Source organism: Triticum aestivum, chromosome 3A (genome assembly GCF_018294505.1).
Source record: "Triticum aestivum cultivar Chinese Spring chromosome 3A, IWGSC CS RefSeq v2.1, whole genome shotgun sequence".
Lineage (NCBI taxonomy): Eukaryota > Viridiplantae > Streptophyta > Magnoliopsida > Poales > Poaceae > Triticum > Triticum aestivum.
Window position 1 is genome coordinate 299,122,209 of NC_057800.1, and position 19,102 is coordinate 299,141,310.

The following is a 19,102-nucleotide window of genomic DNA, read 5'->3' on the forward strand; positions in this document are numbered from 1 at the left end:
TACCGGAGCCCAAGGGTCATCTTATTTTAACCCCCCTGGGCCAGTGCTCCCTCTGAGTGTTGGTCCGAACCGGGCAGCCTGCGGGGCCACCTCGGGGAAACTTGAGGGTTGGTTTTACTCGTAGCTTGACCTATCTGAGTGTGCCCTGAGAACGAGATATGTGCAGCTCCTATCGGGATTTGTCGGCACATTCGGGCGGTGTTGCTGGTCTTGTTTTAACCTGTCGAAGTGTCTTGAATTACCGAGATACCGAGTCTGATCGGAACGTCTTGGGAGGAGGTCTATTCCTTCGTTGACCGTGAGAGCTTGTCATGGGCTAAGTTGGGACTCCCCTGCAGGGATTGAACTTTCGAAAGTCGTGCCCGCGGTTATGGGCAGATGGGAATTTGTTAATGTCCGGTTGTAGATAACTTGAACCTTAATTTAATTAAAATGAATCAACTGAGTGTGTTACCGTGATGGCCTCTTCTCGGCGGAGTCCGGGAAGTGGACACGGTGTTGGAGTAATGTTTGCGCAGGTTGCTCTCTAATTTCTCGCTCGTGCTTTGCCTCCTCTTCCCGCTCTCCTTGCGAATAAGTTAGCCACCATATTTGCTAATCGCTTGCTGCAGCTCCACCTATATTTACCTTGCCTTACCTATAAGCTTAAATAGTCTTGATCGTGAGGGTGCGAGATTGCTGAGTCCCTGTGGCTCACAGATTACTGTTACACCAGATGCAGGGCCTGATGATTCCGCTCCAGGAGATGCGTATGAGCTCAAGTGGGAGTTCGACGAAGACTCTCAACGTTACTATGTTTCCTTTCCCGATCATCAGTAGTGGTGCCCAGTTGGGGGTGAACGGGACCATGTCGCATGTTGGGTTCTCTTTTATTTTGGCGCCATAGTCGGTCCATGAGTGTTTGGATGATGTAATGTTATTTATGTACTTGATTGATGTGGTGAGTGTAAGCCAACTATTGCTATCTCCCCTTTATTATTTATATTACATGGGATGTTGTGAAGATTGCCTAACTTGCGACATATGCCTTCAATGCGATTATGCCTCTAAGTCATGCCTCGACATGTGGGAGATATAGTCGCATGGAGAGTGTTACAGAACTACTGCGATTGTGCCTTGGTTTATCCAAAGGAGCACCTCAGTAGAGAAAGCCGAAAATTGTCTGTCATGATGCGGCGAGAGTCGGTCAGCTGTTCGGAGCTCGCAAATCATTGGAAATTTCTTCCGCATTACACGAAGGATCGATACTTCCTGATAATACACTTATAGCACTCTAGTTCGGATACTAGGGGCTCCGCCCATGTTTATATTATCGAACTCCTATGGCTAAGTGAGGGCGTTAAAGCCACATAGTCTGGTTGCCTGGTTCGTTGCGCTAAACAACTTCTTCAAGGACCATATAATTGGATCAAGATTCTTTAGATTTCATCCCGATCACCTCCGTATTTCCTATGTGGGGGCAGAGGCTGATGACTGGTTAACCCTTAGATTTCATACAACACGACCACACAGGAGGTAAAATTTAAAACATAAAAAGCATTATATTACATAAAAGGTTTGTTTCATCATACAAGGCAAAGACAACATGAATGCATTCACTCAAAGATAATGTCTTGCCCACACTGCGTTTCCACAATGTGAGACCCCTCTAGGACATCTGCAAAATAGTGCCCGAGTGTGCGGTGCTCCTTTCCCTCTGGCGGCCCCTTGGTCAGCTTGATGGCGTCCATCTTCGCCCACCACATCTTACAGCGGGCGAAGGCCATGCGGGCACCTTCAATGCAGGCCGATCGCTTGACGACGTCCAGCCGAGGACAAGCGTTAAACAGCTGCTTCGCGAGTCCGAAGTAGCTACCAGGCATAGCTTCGGCTGGCCACAGCCGGATTATCAAATCCTTCATGGCTAGTTCGTCCACCCTATGTAGCTCCTCCAGTTGTTTCAGCTGATCGATGAAGGGCACGAGATGCTCTGGCGCAAGATACTGCGACCAGAACAATTTCTCCGTGGAGCTCCCTTCTTCGGCTCGGAATAACTAAGCGGCGTCGGACAAACTCCGCGGTAGATCTGCGAATGCTTCTGGAGAACTCTGAATCCTGGTTAGTAAGAAATACTTCTTCTTCATATATTTGTTTTGCATACTAAACGCCTTACCCGCCGCGATCTTCCTGACCTCTTGGATCTCCTGGAGGGCACCCTGGGCTTCAACCGGGCCGCTTGCGCGCTTTGATGAGCCTTGGAGAGTTCGGTCTCTCGAGCCGAAACTTCGCCCTCCAGGGTCTCGTACTTCTTCACCGCGTCCTGGAGCTCTTGCTGGACCTCGTTCAGCCGGGCCTTCAGCTTCTTGCGAGCGGCCTGATCCTTGAGAGATTTCCCCTCGTCTTCGGCAAGGCCCTCTTTCAGGGACGCGACCTCGGTCGTCGCCTCTACACATATAATGACACTACGGTCAGTATACATCATTTACTCTTTCTGAATATATAGCAAGACATTGCATACCTTGCTGGACTTCCAGTTGCTTCCTCGCTGGTCGGGCTCTTCTTCGGCCCGCTCCAGTTTCTGCTTTAGTCCGACGACTTCGGCAGTGTGCGAAGTCGCGGCCAGCAGCGACGCCTACTTATTCACATCAGACACAGTTTGGTTAGTTTCCTGCGAAATATAATTGACCCTCTGTCCGGCTTTTCTTTCCGAACACCGGACACTATCTTAGGGGCTACTGTCTATGTGGGGATTTTCTCGGTTGAACGCCGCTTACCTCAAAACCTGTCAGCAGGCTGTTGCAGGCTTCGGCGGACTGAACCTTCTCAATCACCGTACCTATAAGGATACGGTGTTCTTCCACAATGGAAGTGCCACGCAGCGCTTCCAATAGATTGTCCGGCGCCTCTAGTTGGACAGAGGTCGCCGGCGGGACGGGCACGCCTCCTTCTCTTGAAGGAAGCTACTTGTCGGACTCCGGGGCCGTATGGGTCTCCGGATCCGTGCTCATATGGGGGCTGAATTGAGCTCATCGTCAGTCTCCATGGGGGCTTGCTCCCCCATGTGTCCGGCGGCCGAGGTATTGCCCTCTAGTGCCTCCTTGGCGGCCTCCTGAACTTCCCGTTGGGAGAGCACCTCATCTTATCCCTTGGCCTTGGGAGAGTAAGCGGACAACGGTGTCTCGCTGGCCATCTCCTTCGAGTCAAACGAGCCTCTTGATGAGGATCGCTGGGAGCTATCGTGGGCAAGACTCTAATAGCATTATTAATTATGTCAATACGACAAAGAGGAGAGGTTAGATTTATGGGCATGCACTAGTCTTAGCACTTATGATACGGCCCAAGGCTTAGTGCGGGGGCGTCTCTCCGGACTGTTGTCGACGCCCCATGCGGAACTGCCCGTGAGCGGGCCTTTCCCCTTCTTGGGCGCCTCCGCCTCCAGAATTGTGGAGGCCGCCCTCTTCTTCCTCCCCCCCATCAGGGAGAGAATCGCTCTCCTCCTCATCATCATCGTCGTCTTCAGCGATGAAGGAACGGGTCTTGTCTTCGGACATCGTGTCCGAAGCGCCCTTGCGACGGGGGCCACTCTGGACCCCCTTGGCCTTCCCCATGGCCTTCTTCGCCGGCGCCGTATAGGGCGCCGGCACCAGCATCTTCGCTAAACGCGGAATGACTGGTTCTTCAGGCAGTGGAGCCGGACACTGGATCTTCTTCGCCCTCTCCATCCAGTCTTGAAGAAGCAATGATAATAATAACTTAGGTATCATCCTTGAAACAAGCAAGTAGGGTATGCATTAAAAATAACATACCTCATTGGCGAGGTGGTTAATGTCATGCCCGCGGTCCGAATCGGTGGCCAACGATGTCTCATTGCCCTTGAAGAGCAACTTCCAGGCGTCTTCGTGAGTAGTTTCGAAGAGCCTCTTCAGGGTATGGTGCTTCTTCGGATTGAACTTCCATAGAGGGCGGCTTCGGCTCTGGCACGGGAGAATCCGACGAACTAGCATCACTTGGATTATATCGACAAGCTTGATGTCCTTGTCCACCATACTTTGAATGCGCGTCTGCAGCGCTATCAGCTCATATGGCAAACATCAGTTCGAGATCTTCTCAACCCAGGAGGTGAGCCGCATTGGAGCATCGGAGTTGAACTCGGCAGCTGTGGCCCAGTTTGCGCCGCGGGGTTCTGTGATGTAGAACCATTATTTCTTCCATTCCTTGACAGTCTCCACGAAAGTGCCTTTCGGCCAGGAGACATTGGTTAGCTTTCTCACCATTCCTCCTCCGCGCTCCACGTGCTGGCCATCCACCACCTTCGGCTTCACGTTGAAGACCTTGAGCCACAGCCCTAAGTGGGGTTGGATGCCGAGGAAGGCCTCACACACGATGATGAACGCCGAGAGGTTGAGGAAGGAGTTCGGGGATAGATCATGGAAGTCTATCCCGTAATAGTACATCAGCCCGTGGACGAAAGGGTGGAGTGGAAACCCTAGCCCACAGAGGAAATGAGGGATGAATACCACCCTCTCGTTGGGCTTCGGTGTGGAGACAACTTGCCCCTAGGTTGGAAGGCGGTGAGCGATTTCCTTTGCCAAGTAACCGACCGCCCGAAGCTCAGTAATGTCCTTCTCCTTGATGGAGGAGACCATTCACTTGCCTTTGCCTCCGGATCCGGACATGGTTGAGTGCTAGCTTGAGTGGGAAGAAGATGAGAACTTGGGTGCTGGAGCTCAAGAGTGGAAGGGCGGAGGAAGAGAGAAGGCGTGGGAGAAGAAAGGGGATTCTTATCTCCTTATAAGGGCAGTGAATATTGAACGCCTCCCCACTCGCCTTAAAATTCGACTACTCCCAAGGGTTGTGTAAACGGTACGGTTGGGTTACCCACGCCCGTATTGATGAGAATCCTGCAATGAGGGGACACGATCTCTGCTTAGACAAGACGTGCCAATGTCAACCGCGTCTCGAAACGTGGAGCGGCAGACGAAAAATGGTTCGAAATTATGACCGGGCAGACGTAATGTCATGTTGAAAAAAGTTGTCAGCAGATTGGACTCATGGATTATTATATTCTCTCTGCTATTGTGTGTGGTGTGTGTGTGTTACAGGTCCGGACATGATCAATATGTCCGAACACTATCTTGGAGTTCGGAAGGAGGAACCCACCTTGCAATGCCGAAGATAGATCTATCCGTCGGATACCTTGTCATTGAAGCCAGGTTCAGGAGCTACTGAGGCAGTCCTGGACTAAGGGGTCCTAGGGCGTCCGGCTTGTTAACTATGGGCCGGACTGATGGGCTATGAAGATACAAAGACCGAAGACTGCACCCGTGTCCAGATGGGACTCTCCTTGGCATGGAGGGCAAGCTTGGCGACCAAACATGTAGATTCCTTTCTTTGTAACTGACATTGTGTAACCCTAGATCCTCTCGGTGTCTATATAAACCGGAGGACTTAGTCCGGCAGGAGGATATTCATTACCATAGCCATACAAGCTAGGCCTCTAGGGTTTAGCCATTACGATCTCGTGGTAGATAAACTCTTGTAATACTCATATTCATCAAGATCAATCAAGCATGACGTAGGGTATTACCTCCATAGAGAAGGCCCGAACCTGGGTAAAACATCGTGTCCCCTGTCTCCTGTTACCATCGACCTTCGCTGCACAGTTTGGGACCCGCTACCCGAGATCCGCTGGTTTTGACACCGACAACATGCCCGTGACTTTGAGTTCTTCCTCTGCTATCTGAAGCTTGTTGATAACCTTTGGGGAAATCAGATTCAACCCGGCCCCGCCGTCAACCAACATCTTTGTGAATTTGAGTTTGTGGATCATTGGTGAGACCGACAATGGCAAGCATTCTACCGTGGTGGTGCGGTCTAGATGGTCCTCTTCATCAAAGATGATGGGCGTGCATGACCACTTGAGTGGCTTCCGAGACTCTGCCACTGGCTCCACGACATTGACCTCACGTGCCCACCATTTAAGTTGGAAGTGAGAGGAGTGCAGAGATGCACCCCCATCAATGCACAGGGTGTTAGTGTCCTTCTGGAATTCCTACTCCCTGGTTTCCTCTTCATCCCCTCCATCACTCTCATCCTTTTAACCTTCCTTCTCTCTGCCCCTCGCGGGTCTTCCTTGGTTCCGAAGAGCCTTGCCAGACAATTTGCTTCACCGCCTGGGTCCTTCCCGCCAGCGCCATTCTGACCTTTTTCCTTATCGCGCTTCTCATATTCATCCCTCTGCTTCTTAACGAGCTTCTCAACCTGATGACATTCCTGGAGATCGTGGCCCTTGGTTCGATGAATCTTGCAATACGGACCATCACCTTTCCCAGCCTTCTCGACAGCCGCAACCTCATTGTAGTTAGTGCATGCAGCAACTTCCTTGCTAGGGGCTTTGGCCTTAGCCTTCTTGCCGGTACTAGGCATGCATGGTCCCTCAACGGTCAGCATTGCCATATCCTTGCGCTTCTTGTTGCGCTTCTTGTTCTTCTTCATCTGACTGGTGGACTCATCGTCATCTTCTGAGTAGGTGTCGGCGCCATCCTCTTATCTAGGGAGTTTCCTTCCCTCCTCCACCCGAGCACACTTCTCCACCAAGGTGTAAAGTTCCTTCATAGTCTTGGGCAACTGGGCGTTCATCTTGGAACATATTCGACGGTTGCGCATGTTGGATTGGAACGCAGCTATCACAGCTGCCGGGTAGATATCTGGAATATTTCCGTGCACTTGGCTGAACCTCCACATGTACTTTCGCAGAGTCTCTCCTTCCTTCTGTGGGAGAAGCTACAAATCACTGGGTTTCCCTGATTCTTGGTGGCCACCCATGAAGGCGCAAACGAACTCATGGCACATGTCAGCCCAGGTCGAGATGGAGTTCTCGGGTAGATGCATCAGCCAAGACCTCACGTTTGGCTTGAGCGCCAAAGGGAAGTAGTTTACAAAAACCTTCTCATCTCTTCCCCCAGCAGCTTGAACAGCGATGGTGTAGATGCCCAAGAACTCTGTCGGGTTCAGTCTCCGATCATACTTCTCTGGAATCTGTGGCTTGAACGTGCGAACGGACGGCCAATGGACTTTCCGCGGCTCACGGGTGAAGGCAGGGCATCCAGCCTCGAAAGGTAGATACCCGCCCCTACCGAGCGTAGGCTCGTCATCATTTGGGCCATCGCGCCCGCTGGACTGGTGATGGCCGTCGCGGCGTCGCTCAATGGTGATGTGTGCGCCCTCCAGCTACCTGTCCTCTGGGCTCGCCGTCGCCCTTGACGTGCCCGAGGATCGGATGAAGCCATCAAGACGTCATCAAGCTCTTGGTATAATGGCCGTCGCGCTGGTTGCCACGGTGGGGATTGCACCATGGGGGTGACCCCTTATGCACGACTAGCAGCGTGGGCTGCTGTCGTCATCTGGGGAGGCCGTGGCGGGCCAGCTTGTTGTGAGCCCCCAGCCTCGGCAAAGCCAATCAGACTCTGAAAGATGGCTCTCCACCAATCCATCTGATCAGCTGCCAGCAGAAATCTCAGCAGCAGTTGGGCCCATGTCGTGGCCTCCAAGGCGGTGCTTGGCATCGGTCATGATGATGTTGACCGCAGCATCGCCCGGCTCCTGACGGTGCCAGCGGTGCTGTGTCGCTCACGTCATTGGGAGCCAGTCGCTGGAATGGCGTGGTGACGAGATGACGGTGCACGCCGGCCAATGACTCTGTTCGGAGCATTGGTCGGGCCAGTTTGCATCGAGGGCGCTGCATGTCCTACGACCACGCCCACGACAGGGGAAACCGTAGGATTGCGATTCACCTTCGAGCAAATGTCACTGCCACGACTATGCCCGTCGGCCAGGCCAGGAGGGACAGAAGGAATAATCTCTCTACTCGTACCTCGCAGAGCGGGGTTTTCGGGATGTTGCTGGTGCCGCTCTTCTCTGGTGCCTCCTGCTCCTGCTTCGGCCGCGGGGGAGGTGGTGAACGCCGCCTACGCCGACCACATTCCCTGTAGCGCCCACATCCTCATGCGCCTCCACATTCCTGTGGCGTCGGCGGTCGTGTGTGGCGGGGCCTTCGAGGTGGATGGATGAGCTGTGACACCAGCCTTCTTCTTGGGCGCCATAGTCAGTGGAGCCGCTAATGATGAAAATGGCGATGAAGATGACATGTTGCTCATGCTCTTGGATTCGCGCAATTAATCCCCCTACCTGGCGTGCCAAAGATATCGTGGGAAACTACAACCACCTATGGGACCAAAAGCCCCTTTTGGTTCGAGGGATGGGCACGTTGCGCAAAGAGCAGAGAAGTGTAACACAGCACGACATAGATCACACGGACAGTTTTACCCAGGTTTGGGCCGCGGCGAGGTGTAAAACCCTACTCCTCTGTTGGTGGATTGATGGTGGAATGTGGTGGAGAAGCGCGACGCTCTTGCCCAGAAATGTTGCCTCGGGGCGAGAGGAGCTAGGTGCGTATGAGTGTGAGGGGGTGTGAATCCTTTCTACGGTTGCCATGGGCTTCCTTTTATAGATAAAGGGGTCACCATAGTGGCAAATCAGTCTTTACATACTGATTAGATAGCAAACAGTGCTACCATACCTAACTCTGCAGGCTGATGATACGTCTCCAACGTATCTATAATTATTCATTGTTCCATGCTATTATATTATCTGTTTTGGATGTTTTATATGCATTAATATGCTATTTTATATTATTTTTGGGACAAACCTATTAACCTAGAGCCCAGTGCCAGTTCCTGTTATTTCCCTGTTTTTGAGTTTCGCAAAAAGGAATACCAAATGTAGTCCAAACGGAATAAAACCTTCGCGATGATTTTTCTTGGACCAGAATACAACCATGAGACTTGTAGATGAAGTCGGAGGAGCCACGAGGTTGCCACAAGGACGGAGGGCACGACCCCACCATTATGGGCCCCTCGTGCACTCGCTGACCTAATTCTTTCACGTATATATACTCTTATATCCCCAAACCACCAAAGGCATCCACGAAAACACTTTTCCACCACCGCAACCTTCTGTACCCGTGAGATCCCATCTAGGGACCTTTTCCGACACCCTGCCGGAGGGGGATTCTATCATGGAGGGCTTCTACATCAACTCCATTGCCCTTCCGATGAAGCGTGAGCAGTTTACCTCAGGCCTACGGGTCCATAGCTAGTAGCTAGATGGCTTCTTCTCTCTCTTTGATACACAATACAATGTTCTCCTCGATGTTCTTGGAGATCTATTCGATGTAATACTTTTTTGCGGTGTGTTTGCCGAGTTCCAATCAATTGTCGATTTATGATCAGCTTATCTATGAATATTATATGAATCTCCTATGAATTATTTTATGCATGATTTGATACCTTTGTAATTCTCTTCGAGCTATCGGTTTTGTTTGGCCAATTAGATTGGTTTTTCTTGTAATGGGAGAAGTGATTAGCTTTGGGTTCAATCTTGAAGTGTCCTTCCCCGGTGATAGTAGGGGTAGCAAGGCACGTATTGTATTGTTTCCATCGAGGATAAAAACATGGGGTTTTCATCATATTGCTTGAGTTAATTCCTCTACATCATGTCATCTTGCCTAATGCGTTACTTCGTTCTTTATGAACTTAATACTCTAGATGCATGCTGGATAGCAGTCGATGTGTGGAGTAATAGTAGTAGATGCAGAATCATTTCGGTCTACTTGACACAGACATGATGCCTATATTCATGATCATTGCCTTAGATATCGTCATAACTTTGCACTTTTCTTTCAATTGCTCGGCAGTAATTTGTTCACCCACCATATTATTTTCTATCCTCAGAGAAGCCTCTAGTGAAACTTATGGCCCCCGGGTCTATTTTCCATCATATAAGTTTCTGATTTACTCTTTTTGAAATCTTTTACTTTCCGATCTGTAAACCAGAAATACGAAAAATATTTACTTTACCGTTTATGTATCTCTATCAGATCTCAATTTTGGAAGGGACCGTGAAGGGATTGACAACCCCTTTATCGTGTTGGGTGCAAGTTATTTGATTGTTTGTGCAGGTATTCGATGACTTGTGCATTATCTCCTACTGGATTAATACCTTGGTTCTCAAACTGAAGGAAATACTTATATCTACTTTGCTGCATCACCCATTCCTCTTCAAGGGAAAAAACAATGCAAGCTCCAGAAGTAGTAGCTGGTAAAGTGCATTAAACACGCCACTCAATGTCACATCACGGCTTGTCCAGCAGGCCCTGCCGGGCTGTTTTGCCAGCTTCGGGCCTGCTTGCTTGACACATCCCAGGACGGGTGTCGCTTGGAGGTATTTTGTGTAGGAAGTGGTTGCCATGTGGTAGGGAGCAGCCACTTATTCACTTTGCAGCCTGACACCACACTAATTGATGACTTGCGCCACTCGTGAGGTGGAGCGGTGGAGTGGTTTGCCTCCGCGAGGCCCGGGAAGCCTGCCAGGATGATCTGGATACTTGCTTCCGGGGGTAACCCCAACCTCGCCAGGCTCGCCTGCCCAGCAAGGGAGGTCCTTCCCGTAGTGGTATCTTGTCTCGCTGGCTAATCTTTGTCCTCTTGATCTGCACTTTGGTCCTTCAAAAGGAGTGATCTGTCGTGCTTTGATCTAATTTGGTCCTGTAATCTTGTACTTGCACCTATGCATAGTCTGGGCAACGGACTCAGGGTTTGTTGCACCGAAAATTATGAAAGGTGGCTTTGCCACAAATACAATGTCAGCTACATGATCATGCAAAGCAAGATGACAATGATGGAGCGTGTCAAAATAAAACGGAACGGTGGAAAGTTGCATGGCAATATATCTCGGAATGGCTATGGAAATGCAGTAATAGGTAGGTATGGTGGCTGTTTTGATAAGGTATATGGTGGGTGTACGGTACCGGCGAAGGTCGCACGGCACTAGAGGCTAGCAATGGTGGAAGGATGGGAGTGCATATAATCCATGGACTCAACATTTGTCATAAAGGACTCACATACTTAGTACAAAAATATATTAGTGATCAAAACAAAGTACTACACGCATGCTCCTAGGAGGATAGATTTGTAGGAAAAGACCATCGCTCATCCCCGACCGCCACTCATAAGGAATACAATCCAAAAATACCTCATGCTCCAACTTCGTTACACAACGGTTCACCATACGTGCATGCTATGGGAATCACAAACCTTAACACAAGTATTTCTCCAATTCAGAATTACTCACTAGCATGACTCTAACATCACCATCTCTATATCTCAAAACATTCATAAGGAATCAAACTTCTCATAGTATTCAACGCCCCTTCTCCACGGGCTCCAGCAGCTCGCTGAGGTCGGCGTTGGGGTTGCGAAGATGCAGGTGGCTGAACACGCACGTCAGAGCCAAAGAAGAAAGCGTGCGGGCTTCCCCCTCCACCATGGGGACGATTCCGGCGACGACACCATCGAGCGCCACAACAAGATAAGGAAGCAACTGAGCAGGGCCTTTGTCATCCATCGCCAGTGGCTTATCCAAGCCTTTCTCGTAGAGTGCCTTCAGCGCCTCGCGAGTTGTCTCCTCAATGGACTTGAAGGACGCGTGATCCTCAGCCAGAACCTTCGCCTTGGCCTCCAGCAGGGCCTTCTCCTTCACCATCTTCTTCTCCAGCTCTTCCAGGCAGCTGTGTTCCACGACTTGCTCCCTTGCCAATTGCTACAGCTCGGCGTCACGACTAGCGACGGTGTCTTCTCGGGCTTTCATCTTCTCCTCCTCCGCCCTGCGACCACGAGCCTCGGCCGCGCGCTTGTTGCGCATGGTCTCCAGCTCGGTCTCCATTGACCGACAGCGGTTCTTGGCAGCCTTGGCGTCCTTCAGCGCCACCTCACGGGCGGCCGCGGCTTGTTCAGCGGCCCGCTTGTCCTCCTCGACAGCTGCCATGGTCTGGCTCAACGCCGCCCTGATAGATGCGTGGGAGTGCAACCAACCAGAGATCAGTTCTAGGCGCCCCGCCACTAGTCGGCGGTCAGCGCCTTGGAGGTCGCCCCGAAGCCGATGCAGTGCGGAAAGGGCCTCCTCCAAGGTGTTAGGCGGAGCGGAAGGATCGTGGGCCAGTGACTCGACCAAAGGAGGTGGTTGCGCCATCGCCAAGACCTGCGAGCTGGGGATGATAGGAAGTGGAGCTGGGGGGGGTCCTGAACCTTGGCCACATCGATGGGTGAGCTGGGGATATGCGTCTCTGGAGCCAGCTTGGCCGAGGAGATCGCCTTCTCCTGAAGATTGTCCACTAGTCATCGCGAGGACGACCGAGCGGGACAAGTGTGGGTGCCTTGGCCGCCTTTCTATGCCCAAGGGGGTGCGGCCAGGCCAGACAGCCGGGATCGCGAGGATGAGGCTCCCCCCTCTCTGTTCTTCTTCGCCGACAACATCGGCCTGATATTGCAAAAGGGGAACATCAGGAAGCAGCAACGGAAGCAGGAGCAAGAGAAAAGTCAGGGCGAAATGCCTACTGGTCCACAGTGGCGTAATCCCATACCCTCTTCAGGACCACGGAGCCCAAGGGCCTCACGGTCAGGGGCGCCAGTGCGCGAGCCCCTAGAGCGGATGAAGAGGCAGCATCGGACGGTGCCAGGGTAGGAGCATCGCAAAGGGCGACCAGTGTCGGCCTGCTCTTCATCAAAACCACCGTCGATGACTTCTTCAAGGGGGTGACCTTGGACCTTGTAGTGACCCCTGCAGGGGGCAGGACCTCCCTCACCGGATGGTCACCGACGTCGTCATCGTCAGGCAGGGCGTGGAGGAAATTAGCCTTGCGCGGATGGGAGGTCTCCCCGGTCCCCTCCGGGGTAGCCTCCGAGTCTTGCTCCTCCTCCCTGTCAGAGCTACCGGAGGACTCCTCCACCAGAGTCATTGCTATCGAGGCATCAAAGGGCACTGGCGGCACGAGGCCACGCCCATCGAAGACAGGCATGGCGGCGGCAACCTTCGCTTCGTCGGGGCGGTGGTACAGAGGAACAAAGGTGTCAGGAGGGTACCCCTGGCCGTCCCCGACAGGGAGCGGAGAGTCGTGCCCAGCTCCTCCTTAGACAAGGCCTCCGGAAGCAGGCGGAGGTCGTCACCCCATCCCCAAACTTCCACAAGGGGCGTGAGCACGACTGGAGCGAAGCCACGCGCTGCGACAGGAATTCCTTCACAATCATGGCCCCCGTCAGCTTCGCCGCATTTGGGTCGTTGGGCTTCAGATCGGCGGTCATCTTCTCCAGCACATGCTCCGCCCGGGGGTCGGTGAGCCTCGTGCGGAACCACCCATCGTGCTGGGGGTGGGAGCACTTGGCGTCCATTAATACCCACTAGCTTCTGAAGCCCTCCGCCTTCGAGATCACATTGGTCTTGTTGGCCGCAATGAAGTTGGCACACCCCAAGCAATGGTCGTCCTTGATCCAAAGATAGAAGAAGTGGCATAGCAGCACTACGGACGGCAACACCCCGACGTATACCTCACAGTAGAAGGAAAAAATTGATAGAAGGAGGACAGAGTTGAGATGAAGATGGAGGGCGTGCAGCTTGTAGTGGGTGAGGACAGAGTAGAAGAAATCAGAGAAGGGGGAACCATCCCCGCTACAACGCTGCTCATGAAGAAAGGATAGAAGGTGCTTGTCGGTGTCAACGGCGGATCTCGGGTAGGGGGTCCCGAACTGTGCGTCTAAGGTGGATGGTAACAAGAGGCAGGGACACGATGTTTACCCAGGTTCGGGCCCTCTTGATGGAGGTAATACTCTATGTCCTGCTTGATTGTTCTTGATGATATGAGTATTACAAGAGTCGATCTACCACGAGATCAGAGAGGCTACACCCTGAAATCTACCCTATGGTATGATTGTTTGTTGTCCTATAGACTAAAACCCTCCAGTTTATATAGGCACCGGAGGGGGCTAGGGTTACACAAGGTCAGTTACAAAGGAGGAGATATACATATCCGTATTGCCTAGCTTGCCTTCCACGCCAAGTAGAGTCCCATCCGGACACGGGACGAAGTCTTCAATCCAGTATCTTCATAGTCCAACAGTCCGTCCAAAGGATATAGTCCGGCTGTGCGGAGACCCCCTAATCTAGGACTCCCTTAGTAGCCCATGAACCAGGCTTCAATGACGATGAGTCCAGCGCGCAGTATTGTCTTCGGCATTGCAAGGCGGGTTCCTCCTTCGAATACACCATGGAAGAGTTTGAATATGAGGATAGTGTCCGGCCCTGCAAAATAAGCTCCACATACCACCGTAGAGAGAATAAGACTTCCACAAATCTAATCTGCTGACACGTTTTGACAGCATGACATCACGCCATGGCCCGGTCATTATTTGGACCATTTTTCTTTAACCAGCCCCGGACATAATGCGAGGTGGTTTCCTCAACACGTCTTGTCAAAGCAGAGATCGTGTTCCCCTTATCACGGGATTCTCATCAATACAGACGTGGGTAACCCAATCGTGCCTGTTGGTATGACTCCTAGATCTTAGGTAAGTCTCAAACGGCCATGAAGAGGACGCCTGATATTTGCCCTCTTTATAAAGGGGACAAGGCTTTTTTTTCCCTCCCGCGTTCAATCGAATCCTTCTCCGCCTCGAGTTCTAACACCCAAAGCTCAGGTCAGGTGCTTCGGACCTTCAACTATGTCCGGATCCAACCTTCAAGGTCGGTGGATGCCTTCCTCCGTCACAGAGGAGGACGTCATCAAGTTGAGAGAGGCCAGATATCTGACCTCTGAAATTTCGCATAGGCTGCCTGCCCGAGGGCAGGTCGTCCCTACTCCCGAACCCAACGAGAGCGTTGTGTTCATCTCCCACTTCCTACGAGGACTAGGCCTCGCTCTGGATCCCTTTGTTAGGGGTCTTATGTTCTATTACGGGCTGGATTTTCATGATCTGGCCCCGGATTCCCTTCTTCACATCTCGTCATTTATTGTCGTATGTAAGGCCTTCCTCCGCATTACCCCTCACTTTGGCACGTGGCTCAAGACCTTCGATATGAAGCCGAAGATGATCGAGGGGCAGCACACAGCATGCGGAGGTGCTTTGATAAGCAAAATCGTTGACGCTCCATGGCCAGAGGGTTCCTTCCCAAAGGTGTCCGGATTGTGGAAGCGGGAGTGGTTCTACATCACAGCTCCCCGAAGTGCCAAGTGGGTAGCTGCCCCTACATTTTGCTCGGGTCCCCCCACCACAACTGATGTCATGGATCAGCTGGGGGCTGAGCTTGGGTGCAGCCAACGACATGCCAATGCTGCAGAGCCGTATCCGAGATCTCTTCGAGGTAGATTTCAGTCTAGTTATGGTAATGCAAGTTATGCTGGTTCGTCGAGTCCAAACCTTGCAAACGCCAGCCCCTCCGCATGTGGGAATTCAACCCGGAAGGATCGCATACTATTCAGCATTTCCTCGGCATGACGCACGAGGAGATGTACAAATCGTTCTTCGGACCCAAAATAGAGTGTCCGGACACCACCGAGGACGTAGGCCTAAGCTACAACCGCCCCGCTGCCCAAGTAAGTAATCTCGTGGCCGAACACACTGTCCTTTTATTTATCATGACATCATTCAAAAGAATCGCTCTTTGACTAGGACTAGATAACAAAGGTGAAGATGATCCGGTGTTCGCCCCCCCTTCCTGAGGGCTTGGACAATCCGGTGCTGGAAAAGATGCTTGAGCCAGCACCTTATCCGGTGCCCTCAAAGGAAGATGAAGGGGCAAAAAGGCGAAAGCGGGCCTCCTTCGCTATTTATTCCAACCGAGGGAATCCGCGCCGCCGCGATGGAGGATAACTCAGGGGAAGAATCTGACATTCTCTGTCCCCGGGGAAGGAAGAGGACTACCTCTGAAGATCCGGAAACTAAGGTTTCCAAACGGGAGAAGAAATCTCCAGGAGAGGGTTCTGCCTCGGAGGGTATTCTTGCCGCCCAATGTCCGCGTGGGGATCAGCCCTCTACCGAGCTGTAAGTAATCGAAAAGTACTTAATAGTGAAAACATCCTACCTTACTTCCGAAGAACATAACTGATGCTTATAAATTGTAGTCCGGATAGCAGCCCTTCTCAACAGAGCTCATCTTCGGGGGATCTTCTTCCAGAGATGATGGAGAGCGAAACGCCTCCCCCGGACACCCCGGCTCAAGAAGCGGGTGATCCTGAAGTGTCGTCGCGAAGGGTATCTCTAGATCCATTAGGGCCAGAGGATAACCCTTTGGCTGCCCGGAGTTCCCAGTATCCGGCTCCTAAGGAGAGCGACAGCAAGGGTCCGTACAGTGTGCGGTCGGACGTGCTGAAGGATCTTCTGGGGCAAGCTGCCGTCTCGGAAGCGCATCGTACGCTAATGGGTACGGTAATTTAAAGGATTTTATCCACTGAAAGCGGTTTGCATGAAGCCTTTATGAGTCTGCTGAAAGGCATCGAGGTACGTGAACTAGTATATGTTTTTAACAGTACCGCATACGTTAGGTATGCCCTATGCAGATAGTAGCCCCCGAGACTCTAGTAGTCGTCGAAAACGGCGGCAAACAAAGGATCATAGTCCCAGGTAACAACCAGACCGCGTTTATGTGCAGGTGGCTGAAGCTCCGGTGGCTAGCCGAACTAATGGGTTTGCCGAGCTAAAGCGGCAACTGGATGTGGCAGATGCCGACATCGTGCTTGTCAACAAGCGGCTTGACGAGGCACAGGGTGAGTGATTTTTCTGGCGGTCGTCGCATAATAAGAATAGCATGATGCCAGTATCTTTAATGTGTTGTGACTGCAGATGGAGCTGCCATCGTGGAGACCCTTCTGGCGGAGCTTGCCCGAGCCAAGGAGCAAGCAAGGAGTAGCAATGCGGCCGCTTTAAAGGCGGCCGAAGAATTAAGGATCGAACAGGCCGCGCATTGCGAGAGTAAGGAAAAAATAGCCAAGATGGCTGTAGAGTTAAAAGATGCCGCTGACCGTTACCAGCTTCTTGAGGAAGAGAACCGGGAAAAGGCGACGGACCTGGAGAAGGCCCGGGTGGCTGCCAAGGAAGCCCGCTCCAAAATTAGAGCGACGAAGGAGGAGCTGAACCAAGCTACAGATATCGTGTCTAGTAAGCCCTTCTTGTTGTAGACTAAGTTCGGAGACCGGCTATGGAGTTCTGCGGACGCGTACATGGATTTGGCTGCAAGTGATGCTGATGCGGCCGAGTATTTCAAGGATCAGAAAGGCCCCGAAGTGGAAAAATTGTTCTGGTCACAGTTTCATGCTCCAGTCCGTCCGCTGTTGTTGAATGAGCGATTGGCCGAGTGGGCCGAGCTCTATAGGTTGTCCGAACTTGCCATGAGGTCCGTTGTGGATCACCTGTGGCCGGGAGGGCCAAGGCCAAATAGCTACTTTAGCTTAGTGCAACAATTCCTTGGTGTTGTGCCACGCATCGATGCTGTAAAGAGATCGGCGTGCATAGAGGGTGCGCAGATGGCCTTTGCCCGTGTCAAGACATACTGGGCAGAGATGGAGGCCACCACTATTGCGACACAGGGTTCGGCCGTAGGCTGAGTGGCTGCCGAGCACTACTTTGAAGAAGTTCTTGAAGGCGCTCGTTTCGATAGAGGCTCAGTGCTCGAAGAATGTTATGTTCAAGTGACATGTATTACCATTGTAAAAACAATGTTTTATTGAATTGTCAAGGCTGTATTTATACTTTTGCCTAAAAGTACTATGGTGCCTCCTGTGCGGCCGTTTATGTATATATGTGTATAACCTGAAAGTTTGCAGTCGTCGGCTTCCGCCCCCACGCATATAATGCGGGGGTGTTCGCAAAAGATGCATATTCACACTTGATCCGATGTCTTGGTCCGTTAAGGAGGTGATAGCATAGCGAACTAGGCAATCGGACTATATTGCTTTAACACTTTCACTTAGCCATAGGAGTTTGACAGTGGGGCTACTATGTAGCACCTGGTACTTCTGCGCTCGTCTGAATACGGGGCTCGTACATACGTGATCGGGAAACAGCCCTTCATTAATGCGGAGGAATCCCGAAAATTCCGATGAGTCATCGAGTGGTTGACTAGTCTCTCGCTATACCACGACAGTCAGTTTTCGGCTCTCTCTACTGAGGTGCTCATCCGGATGAACCAGGGCACAATCGTAGTAGTTCTCCTAGTGCTTCCTTAGCCGATATAACGGAAGGTAAGGTACCAAAACGTGGGAGCCGGGCAAACCCAACATTTGACCAAAGACATGATTCGGAGCTGATGCATATAGGTCCAAACTCGCGACGCCGAACACTCCCTAAGGTGTTCGGTCTTTATAAAATATACCGGGCTAAACAATGCCCTTAATAAGAAACCCCATGTGTCCAGGTACTTGCAAAATCCTGGCGTGGCCACATGCCAATAACGCCAGCATCCTTCTCGGTTGTGTGGAGTATCCAGAGGATGTGAGCAACAAGAGATAGTAATAAAGGTTTACGCAGGGTCTTAATCTAAAAAGAAACCTTTGAGCGGGTCCATGCTGCACGTCTGCGCCTGTGTCTCCGTTGTGCCGTGTCCTGGACGTGTGCAACACGATTGTCATCTGCAAAAGGAAAGAACTTAGGTGAAGGTTCCCGTGCCAAAAAAGAGAAGAGTTGGTTATTATCAATGAACTATCGAAATTCAAGAGAAACCAGTTTGAGCCGGGCTGGCCCTGATTACACACGGGAAGCCCCGGGTGTCATTTTATGAGGGTTTGAAAACCAATCTCATGTATATATGATGGAACGCCGGATTCGTCTAACCGTGTCTGTGGTCTTGACGACCTGCCATTTTTCTGGTTGGTGAGGCCGTCTTAGTTTGCGGCTGCTAGAGCCGCCGCATCCTCTTCCGTACGTAAAAAATGTTTGGTATTTCCGCTAACCGTGATGATGCCACGTGGACCGGGTATCTTGAGCTTCAGAAAAGCATAATGCGGTACTACGTTAAAATGAGCGAAATCCGCCCTTCCAGTAGTGCTTGATAATCAATTCGGAATGGAGCGATGTGAAAAGTTAACATTTCACTAAGGAAGTTATCGGGAGAACCGAATACCACCTCTAGTGGTAGAGAGCCCGTACAGCGGGCCTCTTGGCCTAGTATTACTCCCTTGAAGGTAGTATTACTGTGGCTTATTTGTGTCGGGTCTATCCCCATTTTGCGGACTTTGTCCTGA